Source organism: Dendrobates tinctorius, unplaced genomic scaffold (genome assembly GCF_039654945.1).
Source record: "Dendrobates tinctorius isolate UK_male_01 unplaced genomic scaffold, ASM3965494v1 ptg000008l, whole genome shotgun sequence".
NCBI classification, from domain to species: Eukaryota; Metazoa; Chordata; class Amphibia; order Anura; family Dendrobatidae; genus Dendrobates; species Dendrobates tinctorius.
The window spans coordinates 52,406,537-52,418,809 of NW_027361676.1; the positions used below are offsets into that span (position 1 = coordinate 52,406,537).

Below are 12,273 nucleotides of genomic sequence, written 5' to 3' on the forward strand. Positions count from 1 at the left end.
TACAAGGAACCACATATTGTTAACGTAAGAAAATACTAATTTTATAAATGCTTAAAAAAAACAAACAAAAACCTGATAGATAGTGGATAGCCTGGGGAAGAAACTCAAAGGCATCATGGAGATGAATGTCATGCAAAAAATTCTTTTACACCATAATTCGGACTGGACAATGGACTGGACAATGGACGATACTAAGCTTCTCTGATGTTATTACGTATTTTATTTACATGGAAAATCTATAACCTGGTGAGGTGGAATATGAATCTGAAAGTGTCAACTTCCTCTTCAAATATCAATGGTCTCAGAATTTATTGGCTCATCCAGTGGCTTTCATGAATACATCAAGTTCATTCTGCAGGAAACGCTTGATGTCCGCTATAAATATTTAAAGAATATGTTCCAAAAAGTAAACTTTCCAGAGTACTCGCTGTACAAGAGAAATCTTTGAAGTGTCTTCCCCTTGTTTCACACTGACATTATGCCGGTTTTCCAAAATGCGTTTCAAGATTACTGAAAAGTCTAATGGTAATTATTAAAATTCTGCTTATCGACTGATCTGCATAGAGCGACAGTCAGCACTTTACTGAGATGAAATGGAACATCCTGTGCAGAGCAAAAGCTGGGAAAGAGATCACAATAAATTCAAAGCACTCTGTATATACATGGGAGTGGGGTGGACAAATAACTACACATCCATTGCCCAGCAAATTGGTACAGCGGAGGGCAACCTCCAATATGACCAATGTCATAGCCAATAAATAGCAACGCTGTAATATAGTAAGAACTGCACAACAAGGAACATTTATACTAAGAAACGATGGGTGATAGTAGGACCTGCACTGGTGGCAAGGGAAACACCAAAGCCAAGGAACAGAAAAACTATTCAAAAAGAAGCTGAATTCCTCAGAAAATAGTAAGCATGATAAACTTTATTGAATAAGACCAGTCACCAAATTTTTCATGTTAAACTGGACACATGAATTAATAGTAGCTGCAAAGCAGACTAAAGCTTTTTTTAAAATAAAAAAAAAGAAAATTCTGCATTTTCATTGCAGAGCTTTTAGAAATCAAAATATTATGGCATCTAATGCGTTAATTTTCAGTAACAAAATTTTCACTTGGTGTGTGTGCTTCTTCCCCCTGTATGGCGGCAACGCACAACCAACAAAAAGCTCATCCCCATCATAGCGCAACAGGCTACATTTTTTTTTTTTTTTGCACCTGTGTGTTGCGGTCTGCATATGATTGGGCAATGTCATACATGGGGAAGAAGTACACACCCACACTGAAAACAGTGATAACACCTCACCAAGTGCCAAATATTTTCGTTGCTAATATATCCACAACGGTGAAGTGGAAAACAAGCTTCTATTCCTCTTCTGTAGACACTATTACATGGTGTGCTAAGTTCACAATGAAAAATTTGGTGAAAGGTGCTCTTTAAAGATGTTCTTGGGCTTTTATCTCTAGGACAGGCCATCAATATTCGATAGGTGGGGGTCTCAATCAGTTGTTTGAAGAGGCTGCAGCATTCAAGGGATCACCACAACCTTTTAAAGGTTTCCATAGACTGCAGGCTGGATAGCACTTCCTGCTCTGTATTTTCTTTAACTGCCATTCCAGATGATGCAGTGCTGTTCTATTCATGCCACAATGATGCAATATATCTGGGGAGGCGGTATAATATTATGGCACAGGAAAGCACAAGCCAAATGATGGAAAAAGTCAAGAGGCATCAGACCAAAACTGATCTAAGATTGATGGCTTATCTTATAGAAGAGGCCACTGATTGATCTTAGGCTACTTTCACACTTGCTTTTTTGCGCTGCGTTTTTGCGCATAAATGCGCATGCGTTTTTTCCTATACTTAACATGGGTGCGCATTGTCATGCGTTTGTATGCGCATGCATTTTTTTGTAGTGTGCGCCCGGGTGCACAAAATGCAATCTGTTGCATTATTTGTGCGTCCGACCGGTCTCAAAAAAACGCATGCGCACGCAATGTGCACAAAATTCACCAAAAAACACAAAGTCTATGGGAACGCCGACGTGTGCATGGTCATGCGCACGTCAGCGCTTAAAAACACATGCATTTTTTTTGCAAAAACCATGCGCAAAAAACAAGAAAACGCATTAAAAACGCATGATGCGTTTTTTATGCGTGTTTGTACTGCACACGCAGCACAAAAAGACGCAAGTGTGAAAGTAGCCTTACATATTTTTTTTAAAGGTTTTCAAAAGGGGTAGTGCGCTACTCGCACCCCTTTCAAGTTTCTCTTTTAATGTTTGTTATGCAATATAGTGAAGCCCTCTACATGTTCTGATATAAAACCAAACAAGTATTAGGCAAAAACTAGAAAGCAGGAGGAATAACATATTACATCTCAAAATAATACATTTATTAACACACGCTGAAGGTGACAGATGAAAATGGACACGTAGGCAAAGCAGCCAGTGGCCTTGCTCTCACGCCGCCCACTATGGCCAGCGGCTCCGCCCTGCCGCCCGCACGCTATGGTCAGCGGCTCCGCTCTACCGTCCGGTTTGTAGAACATATAGTGCCTTCTTCAGTGGTCATCATGAGCGAGCGTGCTCTGATAGTATTCTAGCACGCTGAAGAGAATTCTGTTCGAGTGGCTGCAGTCTAACAGCCGCAACACATGAAGACAGGTAATCCCAGCATGTGTTGCAGCTGTCGAACAGCCGCGAGACACGCAACAAAGGCGAACTCGAACATATCTTCAGCGTGCTCGAATACTACTCTATTAGCAAACACGTGCTCGCTCATCACTATTCATCAATACATGTAACAAAGATATCACACATCTACCTTATCACATGGCCGCAGACATATTTTGACCTAGCTTCCCACATACACCATATACAATAAGCTATCGGGATGAAGCCAATCTAATTTTCTGCTCTATACTACTTACTGACTCAAACTTAATGGAAATATTTTGTACTACGAATTATATTTTTATTTATTATAGCCATAAATTATCAATCAGTTTTTATTGAGCTTTTCTTAGGATTTTTTTTTTTCTTTAACACTGCTGGACTTTCATATACCCAGAAATGTTTAGGCATGAAGACAAGTTTTGACTGAAAGTGTGCTTAAATTAGAACACAGGCAAAAAAACCTAAAAAGAAGCATTGGAGGCAAGTGACGCTGTGCAGACCTCTCTGTCCTATACATTTGTGACAGCTGGAGAGGTGAAATGAGGTAGAGACTGTTTACATGAGAACAGGAGTACAATGATGTTTAGACGGTGGAGGAAGAAAGGTACAGTAAACAGACGCAACTACCATGGAGAACAAAGACCAAAAACTGCATCTGGGGCTACTAAAAATATGTGACATCATCGTCACTCAAGAGAGCCTGACATTTTATAGAAAATTTCACACTTTCTGCAGAGTTTTAGTTTAAAGGAGTTGTCTCATTATCTTAAATGGGTAAAATCGCAAAAGTGCTTACAGAAATAAGCAGCTTTGCAATTTACTTGTTATTAAAAATCCTCTCTGTTTTCAATAATAAAGATTTTTATATTGTATTACTGCTCATTGCCTAGGTTACCAGCCACCCCTGGAATCCATTAGTGGTGACTGGTCTCCTAGGCAAGAAGCACAGCGCCTACACGCCTTTTATTTTAGATTATAAGCAGTGTTCTGAATCTGGCTGGATCCAGACAGCACGCCATGCGTTCTCTGATGCTGCAGAGGCAAAGCGCTTCGGAAAGCGAATAGATCAGGGACGGCCATAGCATTGGTGCAACCAGTGCTGTGGAGTCAGAATCAGTATAGAATGGACCGATTCCGCCTCCTAAAATATATAATTGGATACAGTATTTAAATGCAGAATGTGCTGAATATTTTTCATAAGAATTTGGGAAAGTTATGAAAATCCTGTAAACGTCTCTTCTGTTCCTGATATAAGGGTCTTGGCATTTGGTTGAGATGAATTTGTGCTGCACTTTATGATCCTGCTCAATGGTGAGGCTTCTCCTCTACAGATCAGAGGAAAAAGGTACTGGAAGGAAGGAATGCCTGCACTCATCTCAAGAACTGCTGGAATGAACAGGAAAATAGGATCAAGACAAGCAAATAGCGTAAATATTGTATCATAATGGTGACAAAAAGCCTGATGTTATCAATTTACTACAGGAACTTTATCACTTAAACATGAGCCATGAATGAGGGAGTCGGAGTCAGGGAAATTGAGGAGTCGAGGTGGGAGGTTTGGCTTACCGACTCCAGAGCCCTAGGTGCAACCTGTGCACCTGTACAGTGGCTAAAGAGGTAAGGAGGCCACTGTCACCTCCAAAACAAGTGGAATTATGCATCATGATAAGTGATTGGTTTGCAATAGGACTCATAGGGGTCTTATTCTGTCTGTCTATTCCAGAGATGGGTCAGCAGTTCAACTATACTGCTGGTCAAACAGCAACGCACAGCCCACGAGGAAACAGGAAGCCAAGGAGAGGTGCTTTGCCGAACAAAAGATGAAAATACCAGATTAATAGACGATTGAAATCCAAACAATAGACAGATGAGGCCAATATACCTGAAGGCAAAATATATCACAATATTTTATGTGCTTATCATTCCTATTTTTTATTAGTTACTTCATCTTTCATCCATAAATACACTGATATTTTAGATATTTTGTTGGCTGTAACAATTATGGACTCACAATCCATTGTAAATCAGGACATTTCAACTCACCAATGCATAAACACAACCCTCTCTGTGGTCTGGTATTGAGGGACTATTCCACCAAAATTGGGACAGACTAGCTTGGCCCGTGCCAAATTTTCGCACATTGGTTGTCGGGGGCGCAGGCAATTTCAGAAAAAAGCAAGCTGGTCAAATGTAAATGTATTTCATGAGCTGATAAACACAGACTGGTATTTATATATGTAGATTGGTAATACAATAAAATTTTTTGATAAGTAGAGGCCAAAAAAATGTCTTCCGGTTGAGGTGCCACCTGCAGGTTATTGTGTCTTTTTGCAGGTTTATGAAAATGAATGTTTAAACTGTATTTAGTGATAAAATTGTGAATGTGTGGTTTGTTTGGATCTTTTCTTGCTGAAGGAAGCAAGTTTACCTTTCAAATAGTGTATCATGTGTGTGTGTGGGGCGAAGTAATCAGCGAAAAAGCAATGCATGTATACAAATGTGTTTGCATATGTGACTCACCTGCAGTGCAGTGTGCAATCCTCCAATGTGCCTGAAATAGGCTGGGCAAGCACTTGAGCAAGCTGGAAAGCCCCCAAGGCAAAAGTTTGGATTTGTTTGTGATGTCTGTAAGCAGCTTTATGGTAGTGTGTTTTGGGGTAGTGTGCTGCCACCTGCAAGTAATTTGACCTTTCAAATGGTGTATCATTTGTTTGTGTGGGTGGAGTATGAATGAAGCAAGTGTGCAATTCAATAGGCAGTGCATGTTTACAAATGTGTTGGCATATGTGCCTCACCTGCAGTGACGTGTGCAATCCTCCAATTTGACTAAAATAGGCTGGGTAAGCAGTTTGGCAAGCTGGAAAGCCACCCAAGGCAAATGTTTGGATTGGTTTGTGATGTCTGTAAGCAGCTTTGTGGTAGTGTGCTTTGGGGTACTGTGGTGCCACCTGCAGGTCATTTTTCCTTACTGCAGGTTAAGTAATGTTTAAACTGTATTTTGTGATCAAATTGTGGATGTGTGGTTTGTTTGGCTATATTATTGCTGAAGGGGGGCAAGTTTACCTTTCAAATGGTGTATCATTTGTGTGTGTGGGTGCAGTATGAACGGAGATACAAAGTAATCACGAAAAACAGTGTTTATAAATAATAGAATAGATGGCAAGTATGAGAGTCTAGAATGTTATGATGCTTGAATAATGTAAAACATAATACAGACCGCAGGCAAATCAGTCAAATGACATTGCTTGGGTTATCCAATGTAACCCGCTATTAAGAGCTTGGTCACTCCATGAATTAAGCCCACTACTCTGCATATAGTAAGAATAAAAGAAAACTGTTATAAATGGATGCCTCCAGATGAGAGTAGTTTGGCACACAGCAGGACTCCTTTATTAACTTGATTGACAGCAAAAATCAGAGCTGAGCTTTGCATAATTTGGGCCCAATGATCTGTTCCAAGGCGTTTGTATATTCTCCCAGTGTTTACAGTGGGCTTCAACTTGGTGCTCCAAAAACATACTGGTAGGGAATTTACATGTGAGCCCCAATGGAGACAGTGATGGTATCTGTAATATGCTGTGGACTTAATGATGCTATAAGCAAGCATAAATAAAATAAAAACTAGGTCATTATTTGTAAGATGCCATACAACTTATATTCCTCCTAGTTTGGAAGATATTTGCTTGCTGTCATTCTGTAGAAGTCTTCATTGCTTACTTGATTACTTCTGTTCTCCTGGCCATGTGATGATCATACAGGGAATGCTTGTCACATTATGTGCATGAGAGAAAACAAAGAACTATCCTATAATACAACAGCAAACATAGAACTTGAAAACTGCATTAGGTGAAATTTTATAGGACAAAAAAAAAAAAAAAAAAAAGTATAGCTTTTCATATACAGAAAAAAAAATATATTCCTGCTCAAAGAACAATACCCCTTTACATAACAATGTAATTGCACATTGCGAATGTCCCCAAAATTTTGCCATCACAGTAAGACAAGTATGGGAATTTTTAATGTGGTTGCAAAGTTTTGCACACCCTGTCACCTGGAAATGTCAGGACCCTCCTTTCCTTGAATTAATGAACACAATACTCAAGTGCAATGTGCACAAGTTCGAGGTCTTCACGGGCATTGCTGACCACAGGGCAGTTACACTCCCATACCAATAGTAATTCGCTAGTAATAATCACTTACTGGGCCTCACACGCAAGTCACTTATCTAGTGTGGAGAATTAAGTAGCTCGCTCCAACCATTGGCTAGTGAGACTGTCACTGACCTGCCGATGTACAAGCAAAATGTCAGCTGATCGGATAATTTTTGTGGCCTAAAAATAATCTTCTGTCAATAAAAACTATAGTATATGGGGACCAAATGATCATATTAACAACCATTTGGTCCTATACAGGTAGTAGTGACCATGTAAAATGGTATTTACAGTCCACGGATTTATTTTTTCTGTTCCCTGTGTTTTATGTTGACTACAACATATGATCCAGAAGCAGAGATTTTCCCAGCCCATAGCTCTCATAGGAAAAACACGTTCATGCTTATAGCAGACCTGCTCGCTATACATTGTGGTGGTCTCTTTATCATGGTTGCAGGTTTGTATTCTGAGTGTGGAGGACTCTTCTGCATAGTGGAGGTAGGAGACGCATACAGAGTGCATGAGTGCCTGGGGAAATTCCAAATCAGACACTAAAAACATTGAAAAATATATCCTAACATGCTCCAGTGAATACTAATTCATTTTTGTCAAAGGGATTGTTCCTACACAGTGTGACACTGCCATCACTGATTGGACAATCTAGGCCTGTGCGGGGACATGTCAACAGATGGTAATACCCAAATCTTAAAGGAGTAGGAGTACCCAAATCTGTCTGGAGAAGAGAAATTACCACCTATCCATAGGGTATAATAGGTGATAATTATAGATCTGTGAAGGTCTGGCCTTTGTGTGAACCTACTGATCGCCAGAACAGGGCACTTTTATCCCTGTTAAAATGGAGCTACAGCGTGATTGCCCATCCAGTCATTCTCTAAGGGACTGCCAAGTGCTGTGCTTTTCCTGGAAACCCCACAGAGAATGAATGAAGCAGAGGTTGAGCACACCTGCTGCCGCTCCACTGTATGGAGGCAAAAAGTGCTCCGTTCGGGCGATCAGCGTTTGTCCCAGTGGTTGGACTCCCACCAATCTGCAAGTTATTACTTATCTAATAGAGAGGTGTTAGCAGTCTGGCGAAGAAAACCTCTTGTAATTTATTCATATACTTGTAGGAAGAATAGAAGAACAGTACACTGGAGTTTTAAGAAAAGATGCTTCAGAATTGGTATTTCACAAAGAAAGCTATGAATTACTACAACAGACAGGTTAGAGGAGCTGAAAGACCTTCAGTAAACAGGTCCACCACAACTTCCAAAAGGAGAACCTACAAATGGAAAGTAACGACGGAAACGCCCTAGGATAAATGCTTCTTAGTCAACGTCTAGGATTTATTTTTTTTCTTCTTACAATTTGAAAAACAATATGAAAGGACGACTTACTTCAATAGGGAAGACTCCGCGCAGCCCTACAGCTCCTCAGTGCATGCTCATGCTCTTCTGCCGGCACCGACCAATTAATGGGACTGTCATGCTACACTCTGGAAGAATAACACGTACACACATTGACTAAGACAGAACTTTACACATAAGGAAACAATGGATACAATGCAAGAACCGTTCACATATACACTTATAGAGATCTATTATTGCCCCTCACATGCTCACTAATGGGGGTTATAACGTTTACTTCGCTGCAATGGCTGTTGGCTCCATGCCAGAAATGTGTCTGCAATGATCGCGTGCCTCACTGTCATTAGACACAGTGTATAACAATCACCAAAATTGTATTACTCTGACCATGACAAACACACAGTGCCATAACAGCCTCACCCTGTAACATGGCCGCACCTGCATTATGTGGGCACCGCTGGACGGGAAGCAGCGGAAGCTTGCTTTTCTCTATTTCCTTGGAAATCTGTCATCTAAATGTCTTTCTTAATAAAAGATACAATTCTAATTGTAAAAATAGCATTAGTAAGCAGCTTATATTGCCCAGCAGTAAGGCATTCCGAGCTGTCAGCAGTAGAGTTGAGCGACTTTGGTCGGATCGGGTTTCATGAAATAAAAGACTTTTATTCCCCATTGACTTGCATTGGGGTCGGGTTTCGGACGAAACTCCGACCTTTTTTGCCCTAGTCGGACCAGTTTCATCCGACTCAAATTTTGTTTCATGAAACCCGATCCGACCAAAGTCACTCTAGTCAGCAGTGTACACCAATCCCTACAGCACAGGACTCACTGACAAGGCCAGGTATATTATAGGGACAGATCAGATCGGCTTCTTGTTTTACATGTTAGCACTTCATTTACAATGACGTCATCCATTTGTAGGTTCCAAAGGCCGACTACCTCCGAGTATTGCTACCGGCACACATGTACAAGAGGGGTTCTCACTACTACTCCGTCCAGTCCTGCCTATAGTCATGTGTACCAAAAAACATGCAGAAATGCCTCCAAAATAATACCAATATGATCGATGTGTAAGAACATATAACTGCAAACCAACCCGTGAGTCACCCACAAGCTAACACGTTTGTGCCCAATTAGACAAGCCAATAATATAGGAATGAGCATTTAGTGTTTTGTCTTAACAGGCCAGCAATTACCTGATGACCGAGCAAAACACTTGCTTGTCAGGTGTGATCATTTTTAGTGGCCCTCTTAAACAACCACCGGTTGGCTTGCACATATCCTAATGGCGGTCATTTCCTTTTTGGCTCAAACAGACCCATGAACGTCCTATGCACCCAGATAGATCGTTAATGCGATTGTTCTGTACAGACAGAATATCATTAGCATCGGCAGCACATCTCCTGTTAACACACGAGCAATTTGCTGTCAAGATTGCTAAACCTGCTTATAAAACATCTCACACAACAAATGAGCAATAATGCTTGTTCGTTTGGCGATTGCCAGCCTAGTAGATAGGAATGCTCGGCCTAATTATGGACCCAAGAACATTTGTTACCCGATTGGCTGGTCTAAAGCGGTGATAAGGCTAGTTTCACACTAGCGTACGGCAAAGCTGCGGAGGGATGCAGACTTCCTCCGTTAAGCTCCACCCACTGCTGCACCTCCTCTGTTCAGCTCCGCCTACATCGGCATGCGGTACCCTATTATTATTATTATGCATTTATATAGCGTCATTTATTCCATGGCGCTTTACATGTGAAAAGGGGAAATATAGACAAGTATAGTAAACATGTGTAAGACAAGGGACACACAAGTGCATAAGGAGAGGGGACCCTGCCCGCGAGGGATCACAGTCTACAGGGATGGGTGAGGATACAGTAGGAGAGGGTAGAGCAGGTCATGCTGTGATTCAGTAGACCGAGGATCATTGCAGGCTGTAGGCTTGTCGGAACAGGTGAGTCTTCAGGTTCTTCTTGAAGGTTTCCGTTGATGGCGAAAGTCTGATGTGTTGCGGCAGGGAGTTCCAGAGTATGGGGGAAGCACGGGAGAAGTCTTGTATGCGGTTGTGGGAAGAAGAGATAAGGGGGGAGTAGAGAAGGAGATCTTGAGATGATCAAAGGTTGCGTGCGGGTAGGTACCTAGCGACCATGTCACAGATGTATGGAGGAGACAGGTTGTGGATGGCTTTGTATGTCATGGTTAAGAGTGTTGAATTGGAGCCTCTGGGCGATAGGAAGCCAGTGAAGGGCCTGGCATAGGGGGGGGAGGCTGGGGAATAGCGGGGAGACAGGTGGATTAGTCGGGCAGCAGAGTGTAGGATGGACTGGAGCGGAGCCAGAGTGCTAGAAGGAAGGCCAGAGAGTAGGAGGTTGCAGTAGTCGAGGCGGGAGATGATAAGAGCATGCACTAGTGTTTTTGTGGTTTCGTGGTTAAGGAATGAGCGGATCCGGGAAATATTTTTGAGTTTGAGGCGGCAGGTGGAAGCGAGGGCTTGGATATGTGGTTTGAAAGAGAGCGCAGAGTCGAGGATCACCCCAAGGCACCGAGCGTACGGGACTGGGGAAAGAGAGCAGCCGCTGACATTGATGGATAGGTCTGGTGGAGGGGTTGAGTGAGATGGGGGAAAGATGATGAATTCTGTTTTGTCCATGTTCAGTTTGAGAAAGCAAGCAGAGAAGAATGCTGAGATAGCAGACAGACATTGTGGGATTTCATTCAGTAAGGAGGCGAGGTCGGGTCCAGATAGGTAGATCTGCGTGTCATCGGCATAGAGGTGATACTGAAAACTGTGGGATTCTATGAGCTGTCCCAAGCCGAAAGTATAGATGGAGAATAGTAGGGGTCCTAGGACAGAGCCTTGGGGAACACCGACAGACAGGGGGAGAGGTGAGGAGGTGGTGTGTGAGAGGGAGACACTAAATGTTCGGTCTGTTAGGTATGAGGAGATCCAGGATAGGGCCAGGTCTGTGATGCCAAGAGATGAGAGTCTGTAGCAGGAGGGAATGGTCTACGGTGTCGAAGGCAGAGGACAGGTCCTGGAGAAGGAGGACAGAGTAGTGTCGCTTGCTCTTGGCGGTTAGTAAGTCGTTAGTGACTTTAGTTAGGGCAGTTTCAGTTGTGTGATGCGGTCGGAAGCCAGATTGTAACCGGTCAAGAAGAAACAGGAGGAGAGGTTGGAGGACAGTTCAAGATATACATGCTGTTCCAGTAGTTTTGCTTAAGCATTGGGTACAAAGGCCATGCCGATGTATGCAGATGCCTCCGCATGCGTCATTTTGACGGTGCGGTGACCTGCGCCGAACGCAACGTGTTGCTTTTCGTTGCAGTCGCCACACCATTAAAACGACGCATGCGGAGGCATCCGCATATGTGGCGCCCTGCGTCTTTACCGCCACAAAAGGGTTAAATATGTACGGTTTTGCATGTGTTTTGTGAGCAATGGGAGTTATGCTTTCTCTGCTAGAGACCACAACACACACAATTTACCTCACTCCCTTACTTGTCTGAAGCTTAGAGCTTTCCAGACATGCCCTAACTGGGAGGGGGAGGAGTCAAGAGTTGTTGTTTTCAGTGAAGGAGAAAACGGAGAACGCTCTTGGAAGCCATGCCATGCGCTTCCTTCAGGAGCAAAGCTAAGAATCATTAGGGAATCAGCCCCTAGGCCATCCATGCTTTCAGAGCAGGGTGGTAAGCTGAGAGACTGTGTGAATTTATACAACCGACAGCAAAGTGTTTCCCCCGGAAAGACTGCAGAAAACTAGGATCAGTGAAGGATAGTGCATGAAGAGCTTCACACAGGAACCAAGCTGCAAGTTGCCAGAGGAGGAAAAAACAGTGAGTAATGGCTATACTGGAAAGTTCTAAACTCCGGGCAGCCTTGGTCCCAAAAGGGGTTGGATTAGCAGGAAGCTTACACTGAGTCACAGCAGAGAGAAGGATAACTCCCATTCTGCAGAGCATGTTGCTCCTGTCGGGTGCCTCTAGAGAGGATATAAACATGGGAAGCAGGGTAACCCGATCGCAGGGGAGCGCAAAGGAAAGGGAGAAGCTTGAAAGGTTTTCTTCTTTATT

The 12,273-nt window shown here is 42.6% G+C and overlaps 1 protein-coding gene across 3 annotated transcripts in view; it reads right to left on the reverse strand.

Annotated features, from left to right (window-relative positions):
• The window catches only part of FBXO8 (F-box protein 8), a 59,768-nt gene that overhangs the window by 37,220 nt on the left and 10,275 nt on the right, over positions 1-12,273 (reverse strand). For 2 of the 3 annotated variants that reach the window (XM_073577550.1, XM_073577541.1), the window contains exon 2: positions 8,230-8,327. The exons of the other annotated variant lie outside the window; for it this stretch is intronic. The gene's annotated coding sequence lies outside the window, so the exon portion shown is untranslated. The remainder of the gene's footprint in view (positions 1-8,229; positions 8,328-12,273) is intronic. 3 annotated transcript variants of the gene reach the window in all.